Source organism: Alligator mississippiensis, chromosome 3 (assembly GCF_030867095.1).
Source record: "Alligator mississippiensis isolate rAllMis1 chromosome 3, rAllMis1, whole genome shotgun sequence".
Lineage (NCBI taxonomy): Eukaryota > Metazoa > Chordata > Crocodylia > Alligatoridae > Alligator > Alligator mississippiensis.
The window spans coordinates 103,073,885-103,085,567 of NC_081826.1; positions in this window are offsets into that span (position 1 = coordinate 103,073,885).

The window sequence follows — 11,683 nt, forward strand, 5'->3', positions numbered from 1 at the left end:
AAAAAAAAAAAGCCACACGCTCACCAGCTGCAGCAGCAGCAATCAGGGCCTTTGAGGGCTCATGGCACAGCCCCCCTGAACAGTGTGGGGCAGTGCAGGGCAGCAGGGATCACTCCCCCTCTTGGCACCTGCATGGCAGTTGCCCAATGGCACAGGTGCAACACCGATCAGCAGGGTGCCACTCACAGTCTTGGAGCTAAGGTGGCTCCACATGTCAGGTGGAGCTTGGCACCACTCAGCACCATTGGCCCCAGCTCCCAGACACTGTGTGGTGCCCTGCTGAGCCGCACTGCACCCATGCAGCGTGACAGCTACCACACAGGTGCCAAGTGGGAGGATGATCCCCGCTGCCCACCACTGCATGGGTGGCTCTGCCATGAGCCCCCAGAAGCCCCAGTCACCGCTGCTGCAGCCAGTGAGTGTGAGGCTGGGGCTGGGCAGGAGATGGGGCCAGGCAAGGCAGCTGTGGGGGCTTCTCCTGCAGCTCCCCCCACCCAGGAAGGGAAAGGCATAGCCAGAGGAGCTGCAGGAGAACCTGCAGCTACCTGGTTGTGCCTGCCACTCCCCAGCCTATCCAAATCACTGAGCATCTCCGAAGCAGCACCAAATCTTCTGAAGCTGATTCGGTGGAATCAATTTAGGACAGTGATCCCAATCTCAAATCAAATCACTGCCCTCTGAATCGGCCGAATCCAAATCGAATACTTCCCTATTTGCACAGGCCTACTAACAAGGTCTTTTAGTGTCTCCCATTGAAGTTGTTCCCTTTTCTATAAAATGCTCATACATATTTGAGTCACAGACAGAAAAAGCCTTTCTAGATCACTGCACTGGGAGGGGATCACTTAGGTTCCAGGATGTCTGGAATGTACTTGTGAAAATGCCTATGAAGCCCAAACATTTAATTAAATTTTACCATTAACCTTCAGAGAACTCATACTAGGAATTAACCATCTTAGAGAATTTAATGCTGCAGTACTGGAGTAATGTTATAGGCCAATAAATATGAAAGAAACAAGGCTCTTTTGGTGATATCTTTTATTGGACCAATTATATTTGGGAGAAAACTGCATAGTTGGAAGAGATGTTGCTCTCAATGTTACAATTGGCCCAGTAAAAGCTAACACTAAATACAGCTTGCTACTCTCATCATTAATACTGACCATTATTCTGTTAAAATACTTGTAGTAATTTAAGTTTTCTAGTCAACCAAACACCAGAAAAAATGGCAACTAGTATCTAACACAACATTGAAAATTCCACAGAGTCGCAGACCATGTATGAGGGTAAATGTAGTAATTCAGAGCAGAACAACACGTAATTGTTTTTAAGGATTTAAAAAAAAATATAGACTACATTTACCATTTGTAAGACATTTTTAAGCAATTATTTTTCATATCTGCCAGGACTTTCTTGTGACATTTGATATTATTTGCCTGACTTACTCATAGTAAGCCTTAATGAAATCAAATCACATTTCTGCTAGAAATCGGAAAACTCACAACTCTCTCAATCCCCCATTACAGTGCTAAGAAAGGACAAGACCTGAAGAAAAGAATTTTGCAATCATAGGAAGAATACTGTGAACTGCACTGAGGCAATTGCACAGAAAAGGTAATGTATTCAGGAACAAAAGAGAAGTCAAAGTAATCAAAGAGTCCAAAAAAACCCTTTCAAAAGAAAGACTATAAAATGACAACTAGGAGCTGAGCTCAATGGGGGACATTACTGGAGATACCAGAATATATGTGAATTTCAAAAAATGTGTTTCAGTAAAGGTGCCACTTATGGCTTTGATTTTTTTGCGGGGGGAGGTGGGGGGGCTTGTTTGTTTTTGTTTTTAAGACCAAAGGTCATCCTTAGCTGAGGTAGCCCACGAAGTCTATATCATTGAGGAACAGTGGTTCTACATGAAGGATATTGCTGGCATTAGGGCTAGCTGCCTTTGACTGCACTAGCCCAAATAACCTAATACTTTATCCATTTACAGCTGTAAACTGGGGAGAGCTTCCAGCATGACTCCAGAACAAAGCTTGATGATAGTAACAATGTATGCATCTTTGATTAGTTAATCTATAAAGTATATCTCTACCCTGCTTGTGCCTGATACCTACAGACCCATAGCAAGACACTTTAGCCACATTGCCCTTTCATCCTCTAGTGAATTGTTTTAGGAACTGCTATGGTTTGTTTGCAATATGCCCGATATTCATAAAATTGAAAGTTCAGTAGTAAGGTAGCTGCCAATTGACCATAGTGAGGCTTCACATTCTGCACTTGACCCTTAGCATTTCTTTTGCAGAAATAGATGCACCTCTCCTCTAATGAACTCGGATACTACACTTGAAGTAAAAGTGGTTAGTGGCGTAGAAAATTCTGATTTCAAGTGCATTAATCAGAAGATGTCAACTGGCAACTTCCTACTCCCAATAATTCAGTAAGACCCATATCTAGACATTAAAAGGTTATAGAGGAAATATGAGAAGCTATTGGTTAAAGCTAAGATCTACAGAGAATTACCTGACCTTAAACTGCAAGTAGATTAGGAGTCTTATCCAGCCTATCAAACATTCAGAATCCCCATACTGCAGCTGTGAGTCACTGAGGTTTACCTTAATGACATTTTTATCTGAACAATATTTGCTGCAAAATTACCAAACATATTAACATATAAACAAATAATCTGTACTGAGAGCACCTTTCTGGAGAATCTAAAAGCACTGATAACTACATTGTGAAAAGCATTATGACAACCTATTTACAGAGAAATTAACGCAAAGATATAGTTATGCTTAGGTAAGGACTTAAACATTAAACAAAAACCTATATTTGTTAAATAAGCTTGTGACTATTGTGCTTTACAACCTGAGCTATAGCTTGTCTTTCTAGAGGCTTCTTTCCTATGTGTCCATTATGTGGATACATAGGACAAGGTATGTACAAAGTTACAGGAGCCCTAAGGACCTTATGCTCTGAAGCAGATCACTGGCTCCAAAAGAACAGAACAACCAGTCCTCACACCAGGAAACTTCTTGCTCCTTTAGGCAAGCTCCCATCCATGCTGGTTCACTGAACTTGTTCGTGCTTTGCTGGAGATGAGTGTTCTCTTGGATCAAGTCTATGCTTGGGTTTACAAAATTAATGTAAAGCTATTGTTTCCTCCTGTGCTTGATCAGCAAGTTTTCTGCTGAAATATAAAAACAGGTACATGTTACAACAATGTATAATACAAGAAACTCAAAGTTAAGTATGGAATCTACAATGTAACAGCAAACAGTTGCACAGTTTGAGCCTCCAAGGCATAAGCACTTCACCTTTGGAATAAAAGCGGACTGAAATGCCAGTAAAATTTCTGCAGCAGCCCTTATATGCGTATATTGTTCCATTCTGCTGCCTCAGTAGTTTTTTAAAAAGGATGCATGAAAAGGAATAGATGCTATGAATTTACTGGCAGTGGGATTTACCTCACTTATTCAGCTCACAAATAAAGCCCAAGCAGGAAATTTAGCACATAGCAATCAGTGCCTTATAAATTAACACTTGAGCATACTGGACAGCAATTCCCTGTGTAGATTCCCATAGTCGCTAGGCCAGTGATTGTAAGTTACTGGTCTAAACATCCAAACAACAGAGCAGCCATTACAAGGACCTTTTCCTGTATAGGGTGAACTGGCTGGAAGAGATCAACCTGGGCAGTGCCAGTCAAAGCAAGTCAGACAGACCCTCCAGACAAGCAGTGGAAGAAGAGTATCAGCAGGCATGTTGTGAGAAGTGACTAGGAAGGAACATAAGATGGGTTCCACTGAGTTGCTTTCACTGTAGAGAAGAGCAGATTTAATTTAATTTCTGATTAAACATAAGATTAGATAAGACTAGGTATATGTGTATATTTCCTGTTTTAAAATAACATTGTCCTCTTTTTTCCAACTGCTTAATAAAATGCCTTTGTTTCACAAAGCTCCTGGACACGGTGGCTGGTCACAGGTTCCCAAGCAGTTGAAAGGTAGAGGTAGGTATGAAAGCCCAATGAAATGAAAGAATGATTAAAAAGTTGGTACACACTGGAAATGTACCCAGGGACATCCTTGGACTTGTCTCCATTCAAAAAAAAAAAAAAAGGTGGTGGGAGGGGAAGGCTCCTTTATAACCTTAGGGTAACTAACTACGTACTCCAAGGGAGAAAAAGAAGAGATAAGGCTTTACCAAATGGTACATTTGCAGGGTCAAACCAGGGTTAAAAAAAAATAGGCTAACATGCCTTGCCTTCCATATTCATTTTACCTCAGATACATCCCATGATTGACTTTAATTCAACTTTCATGAGCCCTAGAATTGGAAAAATCATGATCCATGCTGGTTGTCCTCAAAGCAACTAGAATGGACAGAGAGAGGCAGCTAGCCTTTCCACTATGACCATGAGACCAGATTAACTTCTTGGTGTGACTATAGACTACAGTCACTTTATATGAAGGACATTGGGCACGTTTATACATTGCCATAAGACGACATTGCTAGGGCACCATGCTTTAGTACTTCCTTTGGAAAAGAAAGGTGCACTAACCACTGGTTAGATTTCACCGCTATGTTACTATAGCAGCTCACTAAAATGTGGGAGTGAGCCACTAGAACAACATAGCTGCTGATCACGTGTAGACCCACATGGTAGCGTACAGCACCGTACATCAACAAAGCACATTGCTATCTTACCATGGAGTGGCACGCCCATGTAGATACATCCAATATGTCCCAAGAGAGGAAAATGCAGAAGGCTGAATGCAAAAAATGGGTGAAAAAGAATGAATGAATAAAATAAAAGTAAAGTCAAAAACAACAAGAAAAAAAGAAACTAAAGATGACCTCTCTGTTACAGTTAAATCACTGGCTTACTTTATTTACTACTGGTACATCTTTACAATTACCAGGGGTACTGAATACTGTATGCAGAGAAGGATAGTTCTGTGGTTGAGGTCCTCAAGTTAGAGGCTCAATTTTCAGTTTTTCTACAAACTTCCCTTGTGAACTTCAAGAACAGAAGACTGCTCCCCAGTACTATAGGACAGACAGTGAAATCCTAAGGCATCAAGTATTATCTAACATGACAAGTTAGATATGCATGTTTCTAGACTAGACTAATATATGTCTAGAAACATAGCATATCTAACTTGTGTTAGATATTACTGGATGCCTTAGGATTTCGCTGTCTATCCTATAATACTGGGGAGCAGTCTTGTGTTTTTGAAGTCCATTTTATTTTCAATTGTCTAAAAATCAGTGCTGAACCAGGAATAAGCTAATTTGAAATCCTACTATGTGGCTGAAAACTTTTGGGAAGCCGAGTCATACTGTATTTATTGGAAATGGACTCAGTTCTTCTCAATAAAGAGTTCTAGTTAGAGTATGAGTTAAATTAAGACAGATTTGTCTTACTGTCCTGTTTCTTTTTAGTCTGTCTTCCATTTATTGTGGAGATGGTAATCCTACTATACTTTTTAATAGCTTTTTAATTAGTAGGTCTCATAATGTATCTTACATAATTAAATGTAGCAAACATGAAAATTAAGTTTATACATGATGTAATTAGAAAGGATATAAAATGCCCTTTCCCTCCCCTCCCCTCCTAAATAATTCCCTCTTGGAGTTTTATATATATATACTAGTGAATTTCCCATCAAGAATGATGGGGGGGGGAAGAGGGGGGGAGGTAACTAACCCTAACCCCCCACCCATGCTGCTGCTGCCTCCTGGGAGCAGGGGGGCTGGGGGGAAAGCTTGTCCCACTATCCCCTCTGTCCTCCTCTGCCAGCACCCCATGCTGCCTCCAAGAAGCAGTGCTGGGGGGGATGCGAAGCCAGTGCCTCTGGCCTTACCCCACCACCTCCTTCCCCTCTAGGGAGCATGGCTTGGGGGGGGGGCTAGGGTTAGGGTTAGCAAGCTTCCCCCCCTCCATCCCCACCTTGCCCCCCTGCTCCGTCCCCTCCATTCCTGCCATCATGGTGGTGCTCCGTCATGCCGCTGCCTCCTGTTTGTAATGCTCTTGGAGCACTCTGATCGGTTACTGAAACAACTAATCATAGTGCTCCAAAAGCATTGCAGGCAGATAGACTAAGCCCTTTATTATGTAGGAATAAACATATATGTATATGTATACATATGCATATGTATGGTTGTTCGTCCTTCACAAGCAAAGATGACTGCATCCAGTGTGGAGCGGGGAGAAGAGAGAAAGGAAGCAGAAAAGAAAAAGAGAGGGAGTAAAGAGAAAGGGAGAAAGAGAGGAAAAAGGAGAAAGAAAAGCGTGAAGAGAGAGAGAGAGGAGGAGGTGGAGGCTAGGTTACGTGGGTATACAGGTGACTTATAAGGACAATCTTTGCCCTGAACAATCTACTGCAACAGGGGCAAGAGATCAATGAGGATGGGACACAAGAGGTCCTCATTTTCCTGGCCACACACTTCCTCACTGCCTCTGCCATGTACTGCTGCTTGAAGTCCAGTGCTACACTCTGGATCAATGACTTCCAGGATGGATGGTCATGAGCTATTTTTTCCCATGACTGCAGGTCAATGTTGAAACTCTTTAGGGACACCTTTATGGTGTCCTTGTACTACTTCTTTGGTGCACTGTGAAAGCAAACTCCATTTGACAGTTTGCCGTAGAAGATTTTCTTTGGCAGGTGAGTGCTGGGCATTCTTGAAAGGTGGCCGGCCCATCTTAGCTGGACTGATTTCAGTAGGGTGTGGATACTAGGGAGAGATGACCTTCTGAGCACCTCAGTGTCTGGAATCTTGTCCTGCCACTTAACCTTTACTATCTTTTGCAGGCAGGACAGGTGGAAGAGGTTTAGTTTCTTGGCATGATGCTGGTAGATGGTCCAGGTTTTGCAGGCATAAAAGGAGGGTTGGGAGAATGATGACTTTGTAAACCTTCAGTTTTGTCGACATTCCAATGCCTCTGTGATCCCAGATCGACTTATGGAGTTTACCAAAAGCCACGCTGGCTTTTACTAGCCTTGCATTGACTTTGTCATCAATGTGGACAGCACAGAAGAGCATGCTGCCTAGATAGGCAAACTTGTTGACCATCAACCTTTAAGTGAGACGTGTGGTTCCTGTAGTGCTGTGCCAGGTGCAGGTTGAAACATCACTTTGGTCTTCTTCATGTTAATTCATAGATTTATTGATTGTGAGGCCAGAAGGGACCTTGGAGGATCATCAGGTCCAGCCCCCTGCACCAAGTAGGAAAGATAACTGGGGGTCAGGTGATCCCAGCAAGGTGACTGTCTAGTCTCCTCTTGAAGATTTCCAGGGTAGGTGATTGCAGCACCTCTGGAAGGAGCTTATTCCACAGTCTGGACACCTTAACTGTGAAGAAGTTTTTCCTAATGTTGAACTTGAATTGGTCTTCCAGGAGTTTGTGGCCATTACTCCTAGTTTTCCCCGATGGTGCCCTGGTGAACAGTTGCTTATCGAGCCCTTGATGTACTCCCCTAGTATAGTGGTTAGCTGCTACCAGGTCCCTGCTCAGCCTTCTTTTCTTCAGGCTGAAGAGTCCCAGATCCCTCAGCCTTTCCTCATATGGCTTGCTGTCTAAAACTGATCATACGGGTAGCTCTTCTTTGGACTCTCTCAAGCTTGTCCAAGTCCTTGTTAAAGTGTCATGCCCAGAACTGGATGCGGTACTCTAGCTGTGGTCTCACCAGTGCTGCATAGAGTGGAAGAATCACCTCCTTGGTTTTTCTGGAGATGCATCGATGGATGCATGCCAGAGTATTATTTGCCCTACTGGCTTCAGCATTGCACTGCTAGCTCATATTCATACTGTGGTCTATTATTACCCCCAGGTCCCATTCATTTATAGAGCTAGTCAGGTTGGTGTTGCCAAGCCTGTAGGTGTGTTGTGGGTTGCTTGTCCCAAGGTGAAGCACTTTACATTTCTCAACATTGAACTTCATAAGATTCTGATCCACCCAACTTGCTAGCCTGTCTAGGTCCACCTATATCTTTAGCCTATCTTCAAGACTAACCACACTTCCCCATAACTTGGTGTTGACCACAAACTTGGCCAGTAACCTCCTCACCCCCACATCCAAATTGTTAATGAAGATGTTGAAAAGTACTGGACCAAGCACAGACCCCTGCAGGACACTGCTGCCCACTTCATGCCAGGAAGACACAGATCCAATCACTATGACTCTCTGGGTCCTACCCTGCAGACAGTTTCTCATCCATCTGACCGTCTCAGAGTTAAGCCCACAGTGAGTCTGAAGTTGTCACAGACTGACGAAAATAGGTCCATGTTGCATATCAGCCTGTGAGCCTGCACATAATGCAAAGTCGTCAGTGAAGAGGAAGTCACAAAGCATGGCTGTCTGGACTTTGCAGCTCACTTAGAGCCTGTGCAGGTCCATCAAAATGGTACCTGATCCCCATACATATATATATGCATATATATACATACTTTCAAATACATATATATGTATTATTTGAAAGTATTATCCTATAATAGCATGGATCCTTTACCCTTAAATACATGCTACTAAAGACTAATTACTCTGTAGGATATGCTATCATCTTTCCAAAACATAGTAATTAGGGAATGTGCTTGAATGTCTTGAATGCTTATAAAGACATCCTTGAACTTAATTAGTGCCCAAAGGATTAATCATCAAAAAGAGTTGCAAAGGGTGTAAAACAGGTGACACCCATCATACCTTTGAACTGCTTTGAAATTATTTGAGCTGCTTTGGAGAAGAAACAAGGTGACTTGCCTGTAATACTTTTTCACCAGTGGCGGTGTGTGTAATTCCTTCAATATCTACTCTTCCTTTATTTAGCTGAAAATTGTTGTACTGTTGGTATTATAGTATCTTGGATTATGACAGTATTTCTTATTCAAGGGGCCTAATAATATTAAACACCAATTTATATAATTTATGGACAAGAGATTAGACTTAGAATAACTGAAGGTACCATCTAAAATAAACAGGAAAAAAGGATTTTTTTGTCTATTTCTGTGGTGATGATTGAAGCTTAGAATCATCTCCAGCTTCTCTCTCTGCAATCCAGACAATTACTTTTTGATATTCAAAAATTGGTGTGTGCCAACTGTCCACAGGCATTGATAAGACCATCTGCACCTCATTATCATTCAGTGATAGTGGGAAAGTAGAAGATGCTATGTTATATGCAGCTGCTTGCTTGCAACTAGTTTTTAAAGAGAAAGAAGCAGAGGATGTTTTATTTTTAAAGACCTGTTACTACAAAAGTACATAAAGGGTGTATGCTGTCCCTAGTTTATAATCATACAACTTACTTTAAGCCACATGCTTGTAGATAGAAGGCAGCTTGAGCACATGTTCACCAGTGCCAGGAGCCATGCCAAAAACCTGATCTAAGTAAGTCAGAGGGGGAGGAGGGGGAGGGCTGGCAGGTATGTAGAGGCAGGTTGGTGCGGGGGCTAAAAATAGTCCAGCAAGAGGAAGGAAGGGGTAGGAAGAGCACTGCCCTGGGGCTGAGATGAGCAGCTGGGCTTTCCTTGTCCCAGGGCTGTGCTCCAATTATGTACAGATGTTTGGTAGATCAGGCTAACCTGTTCCCAATCTAACTTAGTCCACCTCTTCAGGTGGACAACTTTGTCCAATCTAATCTCCCTGAACATCTGTACAGATCAGCACTTGGATCAACCGATCCTTACTTGGGTCAATCTAAATGTAATATCTGACATACTTAAAAGAAAACCAAATAGCTCTGTAGCTCTTTTCATTTACTGAGGAGCAACAAGTGTGAAAAAGCTTGAGCACATACACACATATACCAATTCTGTAAATGCACATCTATTTAATTTCATGTGGAAATACTGGTTTTATTCATGTGTATTAAGCACATACCATCTTATCAAAACACACTGTTCTAAAAATCAGCTAATTACACACGGGCACTGTTACACATCTGTGTAAGATTGCTGTACCATGTGAGTTAAGCTGGTAGCACCCTTCCTGTTCTCACAATGTTTTATTTGAGATTTTAAATATTTTTATGCCATGTTGGACCCTGGAACCTCCCTGGGGTAGTAGGGTGGGGAAGAGTTGCAATTTTTCAATGGAAAACCAGAGATAGACTGTTATCCCAAGGTAAAAACACCTCAGGGATATAGGAAATTGAGGTTCAAGCTTCTGTTCCAAATCAAAGACCTCAGCAATGAGTGCTACTTCTGACCACCAACCTATTCTGGTCAGTCTTCTGATCTCTCATTGCTAACATAAATACCATTGTATGCATAGCAGTTTTTTTTCTAATAATAAATTTTGTCAACCTCAGCATATCCTTTAAACATTTTCTGTTTTGATGAATCAGCTTTTTCTCATGAAAAGCCATTTTGCTGAAAAATACCTGACCAGCTTTAAGTGTAATTGTTTCCTAGAGCTGGTTGGAAAATGTTGAAGGAAAATTGTTAAAAATGGTGGGTGGCAGCTGGGAGTAGATTAAGAAAGTGTGTGTAAAAAAACCCTTTCTATCTGTTCAAAATAGCTACACTATATCCTTTGTCAGATTAATAATTTTAACTGTATGATATTGGTTTCTTTAACAAATGTTGTTTTATTTCTCTTTACAATAATGCACTTGGGCCTAAATCCAGCTCCTCTGCAGGTACGTACCATATTTACTCAAATCTAAAACTGGGGTTTTTCCCCCAACTAGCATAAGGGGAAAAGCCCCTTATCTTAGATTTAAGTACAAAGAAGAGGGGGGAAGCAGGTATCTGCTGCAGCTCTGATTCTGGCCTTGAGCCTAGGTTGAGGCCAGAGTCAGACCCATTGCAGCCTCCTGCTCCCCCCACCTCCAATTTCCCTCAGTTTCTGCCCCCTCTGAACCTTTCCTCCCTTACTGTCAGGCCCAGATCAGTTCCAGGATGGGGGAAGAAGCAGAGACTGGGGAGAGGGGGAGACGGGCAGAGGCTGCGGGGAGCTAGGGATAGTAGGGTGCCAGTGGTGGAGGAGAGAGATAGAAGGCGAAGAAGCAGGTGGAGGGGGAGGGAAAGGGCACTGACTCACCTGGTCCCCCCAGCTGCTGCTTTTTCTGCTGTAGCAGTGGGAGGGAAACTAATTTAAAGACAACCCTCCAATAATTAGTTTCTATACCTGGAAAATTATAATAAATTTAGATTCTATATATGGAAAATTTATATTTATTGGGGATCATCTTAAGTTCAGGGTCAACTTAAAAAAATACAGTAAGTACAACTGACCCAGCAAAATTTTAGTCTCCACTCTCCACTATGCAATTTGATTTATCCTTCAAGGTGTAAACAGACATCTCATTTCTCCTGGAAAAAAGACTTTTGTTTCAGGATCCTACAGCCATAAAAGTCTTTTTTTTTTTCCTCTGATCCATGCTGTGTATGTCTGTAAACTAGTCCCAGGTAATTCAGGTTAATGACCTTCATTCCAGGGACAAGCCTATTAGAGCCTATCAGAGGGACAGCGATGCAGCTTGGAATAGCTACTTGTATAAAAGGCTATTCCACTCCTCTTTATCCCAGATTTTGACACAGATCAAATCAGGACCCCCTTGAATGAGACCTCAAATGTTTATATCCTCAAAGCATAAGCCAAAAGGATCCACTCTAGTCTCCTGCACTTTGTGACATGCCTGTTATGCATCCCTGATATAGGTAGTCTATAACAGA